At 40.7% G+C, this 18,090-nt stretch overlaps 1 long non-coding RNA gene across 2 annotated transcripts in view; it reads left to right on the forward strand.

Annotated features, from left to right (window-relative positions):
- The window catches only part of LOC128906177 (uncharacterized), a 134,080-nt gene extending 116,371 nt beyond the window's left edge, over positions 1 to 17,709 (forward strand). For both annotated transcript variants that reach the window (XR_008465087.1, XR_008465088.1), the window contains 2 exons: positions 15,448 to 15,555; positions 15,925 to 17,709. This is a non-coding gene — a long non-coding RNA (uncharacterized LOC128906177). The remainder of the gene's footprint in view (positions 1 to 15,447; positions 15,556 to 15,924) is intronic.
- Positions 17,710 to 18,090: the final 381 nt, after the last annotated feature.

Consider the following 18,090-nt stretch of genomic DNA (forward strand, 5'->3'; position numbering starts at 1 on the left):
TGCTGTACTAAATAACCTGTGTATGTACAGAGTAGTTTGTTATCTTTCAACCAAGCCTCCTGTTCGGTCTTGCACTTGAGTTACCAAGAGTATCCACTTTCTCAAGCCTTGCAGCTTAACCACAGAGCAGACTGTTTTCCAAGGCTGTAAGTTCTTGAAGTTTTTTGTAGCTTCTAGTGATAAATTCTCTTTCCCATAAAGACAGAGAGGGAAGGAGGTCAGCATAATTGTGTATCAGCACGGTTAGTATCCTTAGAGCGGGCTATGCTGAAGGAATATGCTTAGAAGCCTCACAGAAGGTCAGGTGGCAAACTTGACTACGAACCAAGTTTTCTCTTTGCATGACACTACTTACCCTTCTCCAGGAAAGGCCATTTCATTTTAGACATTTTATTTTTCTATCATCTGTTCTGTCGGTATAAGAACAATGTTCCCTTTTTAGAAAGCTTTTAGTTTTATTTTTCTTGGCTTAGATTTGAGGTTAGGTTTACAAAAACAATAAGCTGCTCAGTTTTTACGATAGTTATAAATATAGAATTGACTATTCATAAATCTAAATAAGGCTGTAAAATACAACCTGATTGTAAAATAAAGAATGGAAGGGATTTTTTAGTTTAAGCATATGGTCTTTGTTTCATGTGTGCTTACATCCCCTGCTCCATAAAAAAGCTCAGCTGAGCCATTGTAAATGATTCAGGTCAACAATTCCACCCTTTTGCATTAGATACCCTCAGTGTGACACACGGCGAAAAGCTACCTACTTGGCAGTTACCGGTGAGCAGTATGTTCGTGAGGAAGGCCCCAGTTTTGATTCAGTGACTGGTAACAGAAGGCATTATTAATACTTTTTAAAGTATGCTGATAGTTAGTTAGTGCACCCCAGCAGATTAAGATGCCTACATCCTGATGCAGCCACAACATGGGAGGTTAGTGGACTCCACACTACTCTGTGTGACTCCGAGGGTAGGGGATATGTCACCAATACCAAGCATTTTTGTGTTCGCTCTTAAGGTTTTTAATATTAAGTCTGGTACTGGTGACAGATCTATATCCTCCTCCAGTGTACTGCAGATTACTGGGAATATAATTCATTGGTAATGAAGTCTGAAGTTAGGGTTTCATACTTCTCACAGGTATGAGATGGGGGTTCTGTTGCCTTCTACTATACCCAAAACACTTGTTTTCTCTAGCAAAAATGTGAAATAATGGACTTTATTTCCTTCAACAGAATTTGGCTTGTGACATCTTACATGTAGTGGCTTGTCACCTCTCAAATGCAAGATTTAATGCACTGAAATGTTTTGTAATGATTTTAGAGTATATCATATCATGTAGACTGCTAGCCAGTCTAGACTTAAAGTTGCAAGTTGCTTTTATTCATTATAATGTTACATTTCACTGTTTTGTGCTTCTGCCCAGAAATACTAGTATGCTTTTTAAATGAGTTTAAACTTGCTTGATGAACTGCACCCTGATTATTCCAGTAGCTGCACAAAGCAGCTTCACAGCCAGGGTGAGAAGAGTCTCTGAAGCCTGCAGCAGGTCTCAGTAAATCTAGCTACCTGCAAAAGAAAACTGAGATTGTGAGCTGCATACCTGGTTGCATCTGTGTTTTGAGAAGATATTACCCCAACAGTGTAAAGATCTGATCAATCGAGTTTCCATCTGTCTTCTTTTTACTGTTACTGTTTCATTTCTGATAAAGCTCTCTTGGGATTCTGTGACAACCCATCCTTGGCAAAAGGCCGGGGTGGTGAACCTGCGCTTCTGGGCAGACAGACTGTGTTGCATCCCCAGCCTAAAACAGAGGGATGTACGCAACAAAAGTCTTATCCAAGAGCAGTGCCGGCTTTTGTCTCAATCTTTTAAAAATGCCTACATCCCAAAAGAAGGTAGGGTGTGGACAGGGTGCAAACTCCTCTGGGTAAGCATAAGACAGTGGGGATGTTCCCTCTTTCCAGAGAGGCCTGAGTTTTGCCTCCTGCCGGCTACGTCCTCAACTTGTACCCAACACGGAGCTTTCAGATTCAGGCTCCCTCTCACTTGCAGTCACCCTGATTCTGAGCATCTTGGATTTTCTAACTTTGATGATGGCACAGTCACAAGAGGATAAATGAACTTTTATCTGTGACCCCATGGTCCGAGCCTACTTTTTGCAAAAATGGGTGTTTAATTTCCCTGTTTTGAGGGAACTGAGCTCAGGTCCTCCATCTGCTGGTGGGGTGCCCTATGTCCTGTGCCATTTTTGTAAGAGGTGTCTCTGCCTTTGGGGCTGTATTGCAAGGGAAGGGAGCTAACCTGTTGCTGCAGGTCTTGGGCACGGAAAGGGTTTTGGGTGTGTGAACATATGTGGCATACGTGAGCACGTGACTTGGGGTTACAAGAGATTTTGCATGTAAAGCAGCCAATTAAAGATGTGAAGCAGGCTGAGCAATCCCCTGACTTCCCTTGCCGCATGCTTTTTGCTGTGAATTTCTTTCCAAGGCACGTGAGGCGTGACTGGTTTTCTGCTCCGGGATTCAGCTGCTTCAAAGGCATGATGATACTCAGTATAGCTAATGCTAAGTCCCTCATCTTTCTCTATTTTATATCTTACAACTGACAATACTGGCACGCTTTTCTAACGCATACCTCTTCTCATATCCAGAAAATGTGTTTTTCTCTTTCACAGAAATATGTATTATTCTTCTAGGAGATATTCTGCATATATTCCCAATCATGCCATGACAGACTAAAGCAAATATCACTCAGCTGGAAACTCACTAAACTTGGGCCGTTTCTTTTTGTCTGGAAAGCACCTGCTATTTTATGTACGTGTCATAAAAATGATTTTACTAACCATTAATTTACTGCTGCTATAAAACATTTCAACTTAATCCCTTTCACACAGAGGTAACCAAGGGCTGGTGCTACACAGGTAAGCAGCAGGTAATACCTACAGTAATTATAAATTGTCTCTAAGCCCTGGAATTGATTCTTTTACCTTTCCTTGCAAAGTTTCCTCCTGCTCTGCAATGCCCACCCACACATTCCTTTATGCATTTGGGGAGCTCAGCTGCAGGATCAGGGATAATGCCTGTTTTGTTTTATATGCACGTATATACACACACACAGAGTAATGAATATCTTGGTGAAGAAATGCTCAACAGTTAAAAATGTGGTTTAAATTATGTAGCTTTCCATTTCATATGAGTATGTATCATCCTCATTAGAATGGGTAAAATTCTCAGGCTTTTTTCTGTAGGCAGGTAAATTTGGAGTTTATAGCTGCAGAATTCATTTAAACAGAAATACTGTTGTATGGTAATGAAAAAAGATGCCACAAATCTTCAATGATCCAAAAAGTTTGTGGTGTTGGACGCAAATGGCCTGAGATGAAGATGGTGAGAATCCCCAACCCATCCCCCAAACTGGATCTCATCAGCACTGCTGAAACAATTTGGCAGCAAACTCCTGCTTTCAGGTCACTTTCCAGCCTTCTGACAGCTGTGTGCTCTCTTCATCCAAACCCATGAAAAAGACCTGTAATTCATTGGCAAGCTTGTTAAATTATTTACATGTGTAACTTGGAGCATTTGAAAGGTAATGTTATAGACATGCTATTAGCCTAGGCGATAACATAATCCATAATGCTCAGTATTTCCCACTGTAAACTTTTTTTCTCTCAGCTTTCTGTCATTTTTTGCTGAGCTTTAACAGTTTGAACTGAAATTTTCCATTTTGGATATCTGTCTCAAGTGGACGTGGGGGTGGGGAAATGAGCTAAAACTTCTTTGGTGAAGACTAAACAATGTCGAAGAACAAAGGAGACAATATCTTCTTTCTTAAAGTTTTGCAGCCTTGTACTTTGAAGAAATTACTTGGTATTTAACAGGAGGCTGCCTTCATATTAAGTATTCTTCTGCTCATCTAGGGAGGGTAAAAAATCCCAACTTGGTTAAGATATAAGACCTTTAAAAATACTATGAAAATTGCAACTGAATCAAGAGCAGACACTTGCAAAAGTTAAGTGATAACGTTTCATGTGTCCACAACATTGTTCGCTAGACTTGGAATTACTACACTCTATGAAATACAATGACAATATGAGCACTGAGAGCTAACTGGTGCTTAGAGTGTTGACATGGTTGGTTGTACCTTGTCTTTTCCTCTGGAAGGTGGGGATAATTGCACTGCACGGTATGGATGCAAATTAATTTTCATGAGCCTCTTGTGTTCTAGTAATAGTGTCCTATCCTGTATTAGACAAATAATTTCAATAATCATACCCTGCAGTAAATACAGCCCAAGGAAGTGCACTGAACAGCAAGAAAAAGGCAAAACTTTGAGTAGCTGCTCTCTAAAGGAATACTGGTCACCCATGGCTGGTCTGGCGAGCATCCTGTGGAAAACACAGTGGATGGTAATGCAATACAGTATCATATATACATACATGCATATATATCTGTAGGAAGACATAGGAAAAAGAAAATTAAAATCAACTTTGCAGCCACACTGCCAAATTAAAATGGTTTTTGCATATACGTCTATATATACTGCAGAAATGTAGGCACATATTGTTTCAAAGAGAAAAATTCCAATGAGAAAGTAGAATATATATTTTTTAAAGTCATGTTAATGCTGTTTAAATTTGTCTCTAAAATTACTACCCATGTTAAACTTGGAAAAAAATTCAACTGCAGGTTTATTTTCTTGTGGAAATAGGACATGAACAAAATGTGTAACTGCTGGTAGGGTCTGAATTTCAATCAATTGCCAAATGATCCTAGGACAGATGGTTCTAATAATGATGAAGTGACTGCTCCATTAATTAAAACACACACTTATGCCCTCAGTAGACAAGCAGTGTTCAAAATATTCCCACTGCTTTACGTTGTCATGCATGCATGCTGGCCATTAACATTCATTAGCAATCTGTATTATAAGGTTCTGCTTTGGCTAGAAGAGATCTGAGCTGCTATTCCTGGAATTTCTCTGCTGCTCAAGATTTATTCTAAGCCTAAATTTAACATTTCTTTTTCATGAAAATTCATTTTAGTATAACATCCAAACTGATAACGGTAACCAAGAATGTGTCTGATTTTAGAGCTGGAGTTTTGACAATGTTTGTGCTGGAAGCAAGCTTCTGTTACTGTGGTTTGTGCGTTAACTGATCTTTGTTTTTCTTTTGTGGCTGGAACATAAAGTTCATGAATTGGTAAGGTTTGGGAACACCTGAGTCTTTTCAATTTTTGAGAAAGAAACGTTTTTAGATTAGAACTTTTTTTTTATTTCCACTGCTAATAACTCATCTAGAAATTTTAATTTTATCTGGTAGTTTCAGGTTAAATTAATAAACATTTGTTAATGTTGCTTTGATCTTTTAGGGGAGTTATTTTTAGCTAGTAAAAGAAATGGTAAAATATTGTTATCATCTTAGATGCAAGAGTGCATGTTCTTTTAATGTATATTTATTTTCTTTAGTATTTTGGGTGTCTTGTAGCATTGCTCAACATTCAGTGTTTCAATAATACAATGCAACATCAGACGCAGCTGGAATAGGACTGATAAAAGCTCTAATGTGCTAATGTTATTGTTTACCTACCTAAGTATGCATACCAAATATAGCCAAATATACCAAACCCTTTTATTTATATTTTCATACAGACTTGAAAATGGGAGTTCTCAATAGGCAGCCAAAGAGTCCTGGTAATCTATGATGAAGTATGGAATGTACCAGTGGGGATCTAAGCCTAGGATGGGGAGAAGCTGTGTGTCTCACTATATCAACCTTCACTGTAGTGGAAAAACTGGTAATTTGGGGTCCTAGTTGTGTCATCAGGTTGGAGCATTCTCTTTAAAATGTTTAAATGCTTCTCCACTTCGTAAATCAGACTTTTCAACCAAAACCTAGGCAGCATATTAAGTTTCACATACCTTTTCTCCCGCTGGGAATATTTGAAACACCTGCATGTCTGATAAGGTTTCTATTCAGAATAGAAGGAGGGACTATGCTGCAATTTGGAAACAGTAGATAGTAAAATGTTTCGGTTATAGATTTTTGCCCATATCAAAGTATTTTACAGGATAATTGCACTTCAGACAAGTAATTTGAACCTGGCTTTGTTAGAGAAGAATAAGAAATAGTGATACCAAAAATCTCAAATGGACCTTTCCTATTGTGTCTGCAGCTACTGGTTCCTTTGCCTGCTCGTGGCTCTGGAATAACCCATGCACACAGTATAAAACCCCATACAGAATAAGAGACAGGATTTGCATTATTTAGGTTGAAAATATTTATTTCACTTGGGGTTTTTTTGTTTTTTTTTTTTTTTTTTTACCCAGTTCCAATTGCATATGCTTGTTTGTTTTGTTCTACAAACTGCACTTCCAATACTTGTTTTCTGTTTATCATTACCTCCCTATTCTCCCTCTTTCACTTGTTTCTTCCTCTTGCTTCACCTCTGGTTCTCCTAGCCCTTTGTTTGACTTTTCATCATCTCTGTTTTTCTCTAATGCAGAATGTGTTCATATAGTCTCTTCAATAAGAAACTAAAAGTGAACATTTATGTAATGTAGCCTGTAAGATCTGTTTATTTCTTACTAAGTGAAGGGGTTACACATATAAATCTGTAATTGATATGAATAACTGCTGCTATGCAACTGTGTGTATCTTACAGAGAGCACCAGTTTTCCAACCAGGTTACCCTTTACAACTCTTATTCAGATGACTCTTGATATGCACAGTAAGATACTGTTCTGGTGCTTTTCTTGGCCTAAGTAAATACATTCGTATGAAACACAAAGCAGTAGTCCTTTTCAGGGCCTGTGATGAGTGAGGAAGCATTAATTTTATTGCTTACTTAAATTTGGAATTCTTGTCACTAAGTCCCTGGTCTGCTTTGATTTGTATGATAAAATGGAAGGATACTAAGCGTGCTTCCTGGTTTTTTGTTTGAACAGCCAGTGCTTTTTTGTAAAGACATAGCAAAAATAGCTTGTCTAATCCCATCCTATCAATACAAACAAAATGAATGCCACCTTTGTCTGTTCTGCAGCCCCTGCTCAGAGTTAAGTTTCCGTTGGAATTTCCTGGTTCCTGAATTCAGTTTTAGGTGGAGCTCTCAATATTAAATGGATTTAAAGGTACCGGGACGTGGTGCATCCAAAACTAATGAAGAACTGCCATCAACAGCAGTAGTGCAGATACCTTGGGAGACAGGTGTGTTACAGGTCAGTGTGAAACGTGTGGTGTTTTGAGGGTAATGGAACACTGCCTACCAACTGGGTAAGAAGAACATGGAATTTTATATTAGGTTAATGCTTGCTGGGACTTGTTGTGGTTGGCTGGAAAAGGGAGATTTGGGGAAATGCATCTCCAAGGTTCTGGCAAGAGCCACATCAAATTGGTTAATGGGAGCATGCAGAACCTTGCCTTAGGCAGTGATCATCAGTTAAAACTCAAGTTGTCACTGAAAAGGACGTGTCTTCAGTATGCGGGCACTCACAGCTGGCAATGGGAGGTGCGTAGCATAGAAATGTTTTTTCAAAACTAGGTAGAGAGTGATTAGAGAAACACATTGAAAAATAGAAGCTTATCTTGTTCTTGTCTGAGCTTCACTCAGTGCTCCCTCAAGACCATCCTTAGAGCTTTATCTCCATACGCCTTTTCAGCAGGAGAGACCAAGTCTTTGAACAAAGCTGGTGTTTGATCTCCAGTGTCATTGCCGCAGTCCAATGCTCTCATTGCAACATCCCTGATACTATGTCTATAGGTTGTTCTGCTATTAGACTGTGGTGTGCCTTCATCTCCCCCCAGTTTGTTGGGATGTTCCTGATCTGTGCTATTTTCTGCCTTTCTGCTGCTGCCACTAACGTCTGTTTGGTCTAGTTCCATGACAGCTAACCAGCTGTAACCACGTAGTCACGCACCCTGTCATCACAAAAGGGACGTTTTATTCTCCACAGCAGCTGGGTGGAATTGAGGTGTCTCAATTTCTTAGCTAGCAGGAACATTTTTTTTCCTTCCATTTTATTGCTGAAGATCTGAGACTCCCATGCTGTGCTATAACCTTGTCACGAAATTCTGCAAAGGAGCAGTTTCTGGTTCAGGATGCGCGTAGACCTTCACTGCACTGAAAGCTCACAAAAGATTAGGTTTTGTTTTAAAACTGTACATCACAGATATGCGTCTGCATCAGACGTACAGTTTTGCCTAATCCCATCCTCACCTTTTGCTTCTCATTTTTTGAGTCTAACAGTCCAGAAAAAATGACATGTTAAGAATTTAAAGTTCAGTGAGTTGTTAATGCCTAGCTTCCTGTTACTCAGTTGAGGCTTTTTTGGAAATGTTGTAGTTTTAATTTACTTTGACAGATCTCTTTTAAAACTTCTTACAAACCTTATAAACAGTGATAAGAGATGAATGTTGTTTGTTGTCTTCTGGGAATATGGCTGGTGTCTGAATGAAAAAGGGTGAACTGAGAAAAGTTTCGAGCAGGAGACTATTATCTGCCTTGAATACACTCTTCTGTCACTGCTCTGTGGCAGAATGTCTAATTTGACATTAAAAAGCTAAATCCTAGACTGAATATTACATGCACTAAAAACCAAAAAATTATCTATGGGCTGAGGACATAGTAAATGCTTGACTTTGATGACAGGTTTCATGCTCTTTTTGAATATTTGATGTATTTTTTGCTGACATCAGTTACGTCTGCGCTAAACCTACTACTTTTAGATCAACTGTTAATTCCTTGGTGTGGCAAAACACACAGTCAATATACAGTGTGTATTAACACAGACCTGTCCCACGTTGTCTTAAGGGAGGAAAGGACAGGTGTTTCTGAAAACAGCAGGTATGGGTTAAGAACCTAGTGCATGCTTCTTTAGGGAAAATACCCTCCAATTTAATACTACTTATGATGTTTAATATAGATGTCTTTCTTTAGCATAAGTAATGGGAGTAACGGGATCTATCTTCTCTGCTTACTTAGCGTTCACTTTCTAGTTCCTTGAGCAGCATTTGTGGCATGCTGATAGACCATGATAGTCACTTTTGGCTGATAAACTCAATTAGAATGATGTTTACAAAATAGTAATAAAAAAACAACCGAAACTTCTTCAATCATAGATATTCATACTGATATTTGGAAACGTGAAAATTTGGGAAAGAGGAATGAATTTGAGAGCTTCCAAGGAATCGAATGTTTAACAGCATTTGTTTATAAATTCTCTTCTTTCCATTCTCCTACAGTAATAACAGAAAGAAATTGCTGGGCATGGGGCAGGAAGAGATGGTACCCAAGAGAAAGCATGCATAAAATTCAGTTGCTGTTGTTTGGGGAGGGTGAATCAATGAAATATCTTAGTGTATACTATGCAATTTGCATAGTATACACTAATACATGTGACAAGTGAACTTTCACATTTAAACAGAACTGGAATTGTTTTTTCCTACTACCCGTTCATGTTATTCTGAGAAGTGGTAAACCTTGTGGCTGGATGGGTTTATCTGATTGGCTGAAGTGGAGAGAAGATTGATGGTCACCTCTGATGAGCCTGTCCAGGGTGCACTTGGAGGAGGGATTAGCAGCATATGAGCAGAAACTTCTGAGGAAGGATGTCCAAGATGGGATTTTATGACAATTCTATAGCACCGTTGAATGGCACCTTGCATTTCGTGTCATAGCTGTAAAAAGTACAATGTGGCCCCCAGTAATGCTGCATGAAAGGGCAGCTACTGGCTTCTGGCAGGGCTCACTGACTTTAGCTGTGCTCCATGCAGCCCTTCATCCAGCTGGACTGCCCGGCTTGTGGAAGGGTATTTAAAGCCCACGTTTCCCAATTGTATGTCCTCTGAGAACCCATAAAAAAGGAGAAAGTTATTCAGCAGTACTCAAATACTGGCGAGATCATTACAATTTTCTTTGATGTTTGTGGGGAACTGCAGAACACAGACCAAAGACGGGCACAAGAATCAGCGCGAGGGTTCAGCCGGTTGTCAACAAACGGCTTTTGGTTCTTGTCTTAAATGATGCTGATCTCAGTATATTAAAAAAGAAATCAACCCTGCTGCTTCCTTCCAATAAAAGGAAGAACGCAGGGGGCATGCACATTCTGTGCGGTTCTTCTGCTAATTAGTGGTTTGAAGGAAGCATACATGAAAAGCCCCCCACTGAGCCTGCTGAATTTTATGTAACAGCCTTGTTATCTGGTATTAGTGTTAAATGTCCATTTTCTCTCATGCCCCCATACTGGCAGATGAAAACTTACTGTTTGGGCTTCTTATGTTGTTGGCTTGATTGTACATAGTGCTAAGGGAAGACAAAAATCCTTTTTAAATGAGCTCAGAGCAAGAAAAATCTGTTCCAGTTGGAAAAATGCTTGGGACTATTTTGGAACGTCTTGTTGTGGCTTTAGCAATGGTTAGTAAAACTACCGTGTAATATTTTAGCTGCCTATGGGACTCTTCAAAAAGCAAAACCTATGATGTCATTTCTCCCATCTTCCCTGCTGTTTTGGGGAAGGGAGGAAGGCGGTAGGGGGTGGAATTATGAGAACAGTCTCCAAGATACACTTTTGTTAGGGTTACAGCTTGAGAATACTCAAGAGGTTCTTCGCTTTGGTAAATAAGCCTGTTACTTTGTCAGCAACTTTTTCCGTGCTTTATGTTCCCCATATATTTACATAGCTTTTGATGTTTACATGTATGGGGGCTGACTGCTTGAAATATTTAAATTGTTATGAAGCAGATAGCTTTCTTGAGTTGTGATTTGCTAACTGAATTGTATGGCCAGGATATTTTACTGCAAGATAATATAAATAGTCATTCCAAGACATGTATAGAAATGTGGTAGAAAGTCTGAAAAAGCTGTTACGTGCCCTTGTTTACTTCCTCTGGATTTTTCTGGTATTTTTGGCATAAGCATTTTGGTGTAACAGAAGCTACAAACTATAGTTGATAAATGTACTGCAGCAGGCTAACACTGGTATCCTGCTGTGTTGCTGTGTTGTTGGCAAATTTGTAATATGAAAATTCAGTATTCAGACGAAGTCTTTAAAGAAGAACCTGAGGAAAAGATAACTTGCGCTTCTTCTGAGCCCTTGTTTTGTTTTGCTAGTACTTGCAATAGAGATGAGGGGTTTCCTACTTTCTTATGGGAAAGTCAGGAGCATTTCGCAGTGTTGAGCACCTACTACCTTATTCCCAAATACGATTACAGATTTTTGATTTACACCTGGGAGCTGCCAGCCTGGTTTGTTTGGGTACCATTGGCCATGAGAGCTCATGCAGGAGAACTTATGTTTTCATCCTGGCCTCATTATTCTCTTAGCAGATGCTATGATATATCCGAACATTTTAATTGATTCAGGGTGTGAGTATGAGGCTGCACTTCCTCTGTGCACCTCCTCACACCCTGAATCAGCTCAAATCTGTTTGAGCACCGACAACCTGTCTCTTCTCAACCCCCATCAGCAGGTGGCTTGTGACTACCTTTGTGGCCCATAAAGCCAACGTTTCACACAGGAAAGTCAGTGCCATCTCCTGCCAGTGTTTCACAGGCCTTTTCAGTTATGTCTGCTGCTGAGTATATTTTCTGAGGGAAATCTTGAGCCCTATCTGGCTTGAAAATAACTTTAATTTCACTGGGGAACTTCAGCCATCCTGATATTTGCTTGAAAGGCAGCTCAGCCAGGCACACACAGTCCAGGAGGTTTTTGCAGAGCATTGATGATAACTTTTTGAAACATGAGGTGGATAAGCCAACGAGGAGAGGTGCACTGTTGGACCCTGTACTAACAAACAAAGAAGGACTGGTTGGGGATGTGAAGGTTGGGGGCAGCCTTGGCTGCAGTGACCACGTGATGGTGGACTTCAGGATCCTGCACGGCAGAAGCGGGGCAATAAGTAGTATTACAACCCTGGACTTCAGGAGAGCTAAATTTGGCCTCTTCAAAGACCTACTTGGAGGAATCCCATGGGTTAGGGCTCTAGAATGTAGGGTGGGTGTCAAGATGATGGGTCCAGACTCTTTTCAGTGGTGCCCAGCAACACAGGCACACACAGCGACAGGGCCAGCGGGCGCAAACAGAAACACAGGAAATTCTGAACACGAGCAAAAACTTCTTTACTTTGAGGGTGGCAGAGCACAGGAACAGGCTGCCCAGAGAGGTTGTGGAGTCTCCTTCTCTGGAGATATTCAAAACCCACCTGAATGCATTCCTGTGCAACCTGCTCTAGGTGACCCTGCTCTGGCAGGGGAGTTGGACTAGATGATCTCCAGAGATCTCTCCCAACCCCTGCTATTCTGTGATCCCATTTCTGAAATATTTTCTCCCCATGTCCCACGCAATCCCGATATTGCAATAAATTGGCAGCGTGTGCCCTCTGTTTCAGTTGCAGTGTGCACATTGCCTCTAGGTAAAGGAGTTGGGGCTATTCTTGACAATTTTTACTATTTACAGAAGCTGTTCAGTGTTACCACACTATAAATGCACATATTGTCAAGAATTAGAACAAGAAAATTGCCTTGTGAATAACCATATTCTGGGGAAATGCCTTCTCTCTGTATGTTTGCAATACGCCCTTTTACTTCTTCCCTTCAATCTCTAAAACCTCTGGGAATGGGCTGCTGAGCAAAATGACTGCCCTAAAGGGTACTTGTGCATTAAAAAGTTTGACTAGAAACTTTTGGTGCGTAAGTATGCTCACGCAATGAATTTAAGCACATAGTGTTTTATACAGTAGTCCAGGTCTTGGGAAACAACAACTGTTTTTGATGATGCAGTTATGAGGTCTGAAAGGAACCACGTATTGTTCTCTGGTCCTGAGACGAGTTTGCACTGTTGGTGTTTGAGAAGAAAAAAATTCCCTAGAGAACTCCATCAGTGAGATTCATGTTAGTCCCTTAACTTAGTTAATTACTTCCCAAAGCTGAACCACACTTTGTCATATCATCAAAGCATAATTTATTTTGCTTTATCAAGTCTTCTCCATCATCTAGGAAAGCCAACTTGAATCTTACATCTAAGGTACTGAAATTACTTGCCTTCTGCATTTTATTTTAAAAATGACATTTCCTTTCAATGTGAACCTTCAGTTTCCTTTAACAATGGGAACAACAGCATCTCATAAAGGTTAACACTTGTCAGTCTGTAGACGAAATCAAGTTCCATTACTATATTATCTATATCTGTGAAAGGGAAAATAATTCACTGTGATTGTTCCTGTCATACATTACCGTTACTGTGAATATAGTCCATAAATAGCCTCCATATGGCACTGGGCATTTTCACCATTTGTAAGTAATTTTTCCAGGTGATGTCTATTTTAGAATTATATATAATTTTCATTATTACATCCACAGTATAGGTACTTCTTTAAAAGAACATTTTAAATGTTAAAAAGTAAATGGACCGTAATCAGTTTTATAGATCCTTTTTATAGTGGCCTGTGTGTTCACATGTGGACACTAAATAAGTTTCTCAGACTGAAGCATGTCTTGACGTTGTAAAATATATATGATATGAAATTCTGGAATACTAACCTAAAAACAGTAGGCTGAAAGCTAAGGGAGGAATGAGCATGTAGCTGCAGAGAGGTTTTTCCTCAGCTGTGACTATTATGAGTTCATTTAGACAGAGACGTCTTAGGCTCAAAATGAACACAGCGCTCCCCAGTCTTCTTCACTATTGAATTTTGACCCAAGGAAAGCTAACCTTCAGATCTCCTTTTTTCTAAGGCTTTTAAAAAATTACTGTTCTCTGATGTCTGCCTCAATGAAAGTTATTTTTTTAAGAGGCTAATTCTCTTTTTAAACTACTTCTGTTCATCCTGCCTGAATTTGAAGTCCTGAGAGTGTTTTCAGAAATTTTCATGTCTTAAAATGAAAGCTAATCTGTATAGAAAAAGCTAACGCACCCTGTAAACTGCTGTTCGCTCACTTATCTCCCTTCTGCCTTCTACCCCTCGCAGCGGCCTCACTGGTGCTCCTGTCAAACTGGAGACAAGTAGCTTAAGATGCTAGATTTCCAGAGCATGCTTAATTTTTTTTTCTTCTCTGGTGAATCGCTTCAAGTATAGGATGTTTGCTGCACAAATAATTATTCAATATCACTCAGGGAAAGGAAAAAAAAATCAGTTAAGCTAATGCAGTAAGGTTGGTCAGAGCAATAGTTCTGAAGACAAACTTTGGAAAAGGATTGCTTTTTCCAGGTTATCCCAAATGATGAATGCGGGCTGTACTGCTGTTGCCAAGCTTTTGACATCTTTCAGAATTGTAATGATAAGTTTAAACCCCTGCTGGTATCCTTTTGGGGAAAAGCTGTCAATGAAATGTAAGCTACCAACTCAAAATAATGGTATATTTTGAACCTGGCAGTCGAGTTAAATTAATGTCACGACGAAAAGACAAATCTGATAATCTTTTCTGTTGCTCATTTTTTCAATTGAGGCATTTGTTGCTTAATTGCATTTGACTTGTATGCATAAGTAACTTTGCAAGGTTAATACATTATTTTCTCCTAAGTACCTGGACACTTTCCCATTTAAAGCTCGTTCTCATAATGCCCCTTTCCTCTCCCTTCTCCCTCTCCACCTTCAACTCCCCCCTGCTGTCCCAAATGCCCTGGGCTGTTGTTCAGAGGGCAGAGGCATCTGTCTGTCCACAGGCATCAAGATTAAGCAAATGGCTTCCAGATTTAATGCCCTGCAAGGCTGGTCCTCAGCTGGTAAATGCGAAGCTTCCAGTTCAGCTTTTCAGCCCAGATTCAGAAGAGGTGGCTCTGCCTTGTTACACAGTCTTATTGCGAATTTTAACAGTAGTGATGGAGGAGTACTAATTTATAGACAACCAGCATTTGCCGGGCAAAGGCAGAATAGCTGAGGGTGGGAGGGCCCGACCAGATGAACTAGGCCACCCCTCTGCTCAGAGCGGTGACAACCAGGCTTCTCGGGACCATCTCCAGTCGAGATCCGAGTATCTCCAAGGACGGAGACTCCTGCAGCAAAGTGACCTTGTACGAGCAAGCGTGCTGGCGTTATGGCAAGGTTTTGCTGTGTGAGGGGAGAGCAGCAGCGGCGGCAGCGGCGGCAGGCCCTGCGCGGCGGGCCCCTGTGTTGCCGGGCCGGGGCTGCCCCGTGCCGGACACAGCCGGTTCCAGCCGGCTCCAACGGCCCCAGCGCAGGGCACAGCTGAGCCCCTCAGCCACGGGCGGGCGCCGCGGGGAAAGCCTGGCTCAGAAAGGGCAAAACGCTGCCCGGCAGCCAGGGCTGAGGGAAACCGGGTGAGAAACAGCCCTGCGAGCCCCGAGGGGAGAGCGGGAGGAGGGCAGGAGGGGCTCCGGGCGCCCCCGCGGAGATGCCCCCGCGGCCCCGGCAGAGATTTCCAGTCCCCACCATGTGTTACGATCTATATTTGGTAGAATATAGGGAAATCACGAACTTTTTTTTTTTTTTTTTTTTAGGTCTGTGTAAGGCCTGGGTTTTCCTTAGATGTGAACTCCACAGATCCTTATTTTCTCTCTTCAGCAGGTATCCTGTTTAGAAAACTGAATATTTGCCCTAAATAACAGGTAAGGAGAAAGCTAGGCCACTTGAATAGCTGTGGACAGTAATTCCCAACCTTAGTTTGTAGCCAGCATTCCTGTGCAGAAATGCAGAGGTACCAGTTTCAGTGACTTTTGTGCTGCGTGATGACCGATCAGGCCAACCACACCTTTTCTCACTGTCTTTTTAAACGACGGATGTTTATGTCATGGTGTCTAAATTTTTGCCTTTTCTGAGAAATTACTTGAAAGCTGAAAACAATGGTTAACAGGTAACCCGTGGAGGAGAAAGGGCTTTCTGTTTAAAAACAGAGAACACAAACACTAATTTTGACCCTAAAGTATGTTTCTGGCAAAGTAGGTTAGCTCAAATGCTGTTTTGATTTTCTTTTGTAGGAGTACCTAGACATCTTAATCCAGTCCTTCATACTGTCAAACAATATCTGGAAGAAGCCTAATAAACACGGAAATACTTCAAACATTTTGTTTTTTTGGAATAACAGTGTTAATTTTAGAAAACATTTTGGGCCAACTTTGGAGCAGGCACTATTGTGAAGAAATCATCAGCATAAATTGTGTTCCACAAGGGGAAGAGAGACATAAACATGATTTTTATTTTTATTTTTTTTTTGAACATGTGCTATATCTGTGTCATTCGCATGTCAGCTTTAACTACTGGAGGTTTAAGAAAGAAGACAACTGATTACTGACAAAGTTCTGTGAGGAAAATCACCAGTTTCACAGGGCCGAAGCTGGCATTTTGCACTTAAGTCTTCCTGACAACTATGCTTTCCTCACCACCCCATTTTATGAACTTTGAGCGATTGGAAGCCCCATGCAAACTGACATGAGGCTGCCCAGCTGTGCAGGCATGACCGTGTCCTGTGATGTGCAGGCAGCTCCCTTTCTCAAGCTGGTCATGATATGGACCTGCAGTTGAGAGAAGCACGCCCTGGTGGCCGTCTTTTCTTCTGCTTCAAGGCTCACAGATGTAGTTGGCTGGCGGACTGATCAGCTGAACCCAGCCTGTGCCCTTGAGGAGCTGAAGAGAATGTATGCACCATATTTTTTTTGTGATGAAATATCGCAGGTAAAGAATCACTAATTATATTTTCACACTGTGTATTACTGTGATAACAAAATATTTTTATGAACCTTTCAGGCATGCTTTCGTGTGTGTGTGTGTGTGTTTTTAGTTTCTTCTTGTGGTTTTGGGTATTTGCCCACAGCACAAGGAATATTATGTGGCTTTTACCTCAGGCAGTTGGGGTCCTAGTCTTCTCAATTCGAACCTTTTTGAATGAACAAACCCCTCCTGCTTGAGATCAGCTTAGTGTAGTTCCTTCAGGTCCAGCTAGCTCTGTGTATCAGTGCAAGATTTATGACCAGAATTCTATCTATCTAAAACATCACAGGACTTCTAACCTGCATTGTGAACTGTAATTGCCACACCTGCCCTCCACCCACAGAGACTTAGTGAACTTGGATGTAGAGCTGGTAGAAAATGCTTAGTTTCACTACTATAAATCTACATGCAGTACTGAATGCACTAAAAGCTTTCAAACCAAGACATATTTCCAACCTCCTTTGCTTAGAGTGAAATGGACATATGAAGCCCTTGGCACGGTGGTGGTATTTTTACCAGTGGTGTCTCACACAACTTTATGGCCTCTCTCGTGCAGTCAGTTGGGGGTAATCTAGTACTAGAGGCTGATTTCACTCCACATACACATGGCTGTAAGTCAGAAGACCTGGATCTCACTCATGAGCTAAAATGCACGTCCTGCATCATTTGTTGCTCAAAATATGGAACCTTTGCAGTCGTTCAATGTTTGTGTCCACGTCCAATCCAGCTGCTACAGTCAAACAATATTGGTATCGGGGTAAAGGTAAGCGTGTTTCATAGTGAAAGTTGAAGACGATTAAAAAGAAAATGTTACCACAATTTTTTTTTCTCTCTAGTGAAATATATATTCTTTATCTTCCCCTAGGAAATCTCTTTGTAGATTGCTTTTTCTCATCTTCTGTTTTGTGGTCTTGGTTATGTGAAAGCTGCAATTTTATGCTCATGTCACTAGCACTAATTTTTGCTGACAGTTATGTTTATTCAAACATAACTGATTTATTGCAAACAAGACAGTGCCTTTCCAGTAGCTGCTCCTGATCTTGTGAAATCCAGTGTCCCGCATGTGTAAGCAGTTCTGCATTTAATTCAGTTGTCTCACTCTGGTGGTGTGGAGACAGGGCACTAATCCTGCTGCTTTGACAGCAGGATTTTATAACTACATCACCTGACTTTATGGTTGTGCTGAATCCTTTGTGTCAGGGAGGTTGAACTTGTTTTGTCCTTTCTTTCACTCCATTAAAACATTGATGCTTTCGCCCGTGCTTCCACCTTCTTGTCTCTTTCCTCCTGCCCGTTGATTTTGGTCATGTTGTCCCATTGCTTAGACTCGGATATTGTCCTTCTCCATAGCCCTAACTCTGATGTCAGAACTCACTCCAGAGCCCTTTGAACTTCTGACCATGAGCCTCACATATGTAAAATGGATTAAGTCTCAT

The sequence above is a fragment of the Rissa tridactyla genome, chromosome 2 (genome assembly GCF_028500815.1).
Source record: "Rissa tridactyla isolate bRisTri1 chromosome 2, bRisTri1.patW.cur.20221130, whole genome shotgun sequence".
Taxonomy (NCBI): domain Eukaryota; kingdom Metazoa; phylum Chordata; class Aves; order Charadriiformes; family Laridae; genus Rissa; species Rissa tridactyla.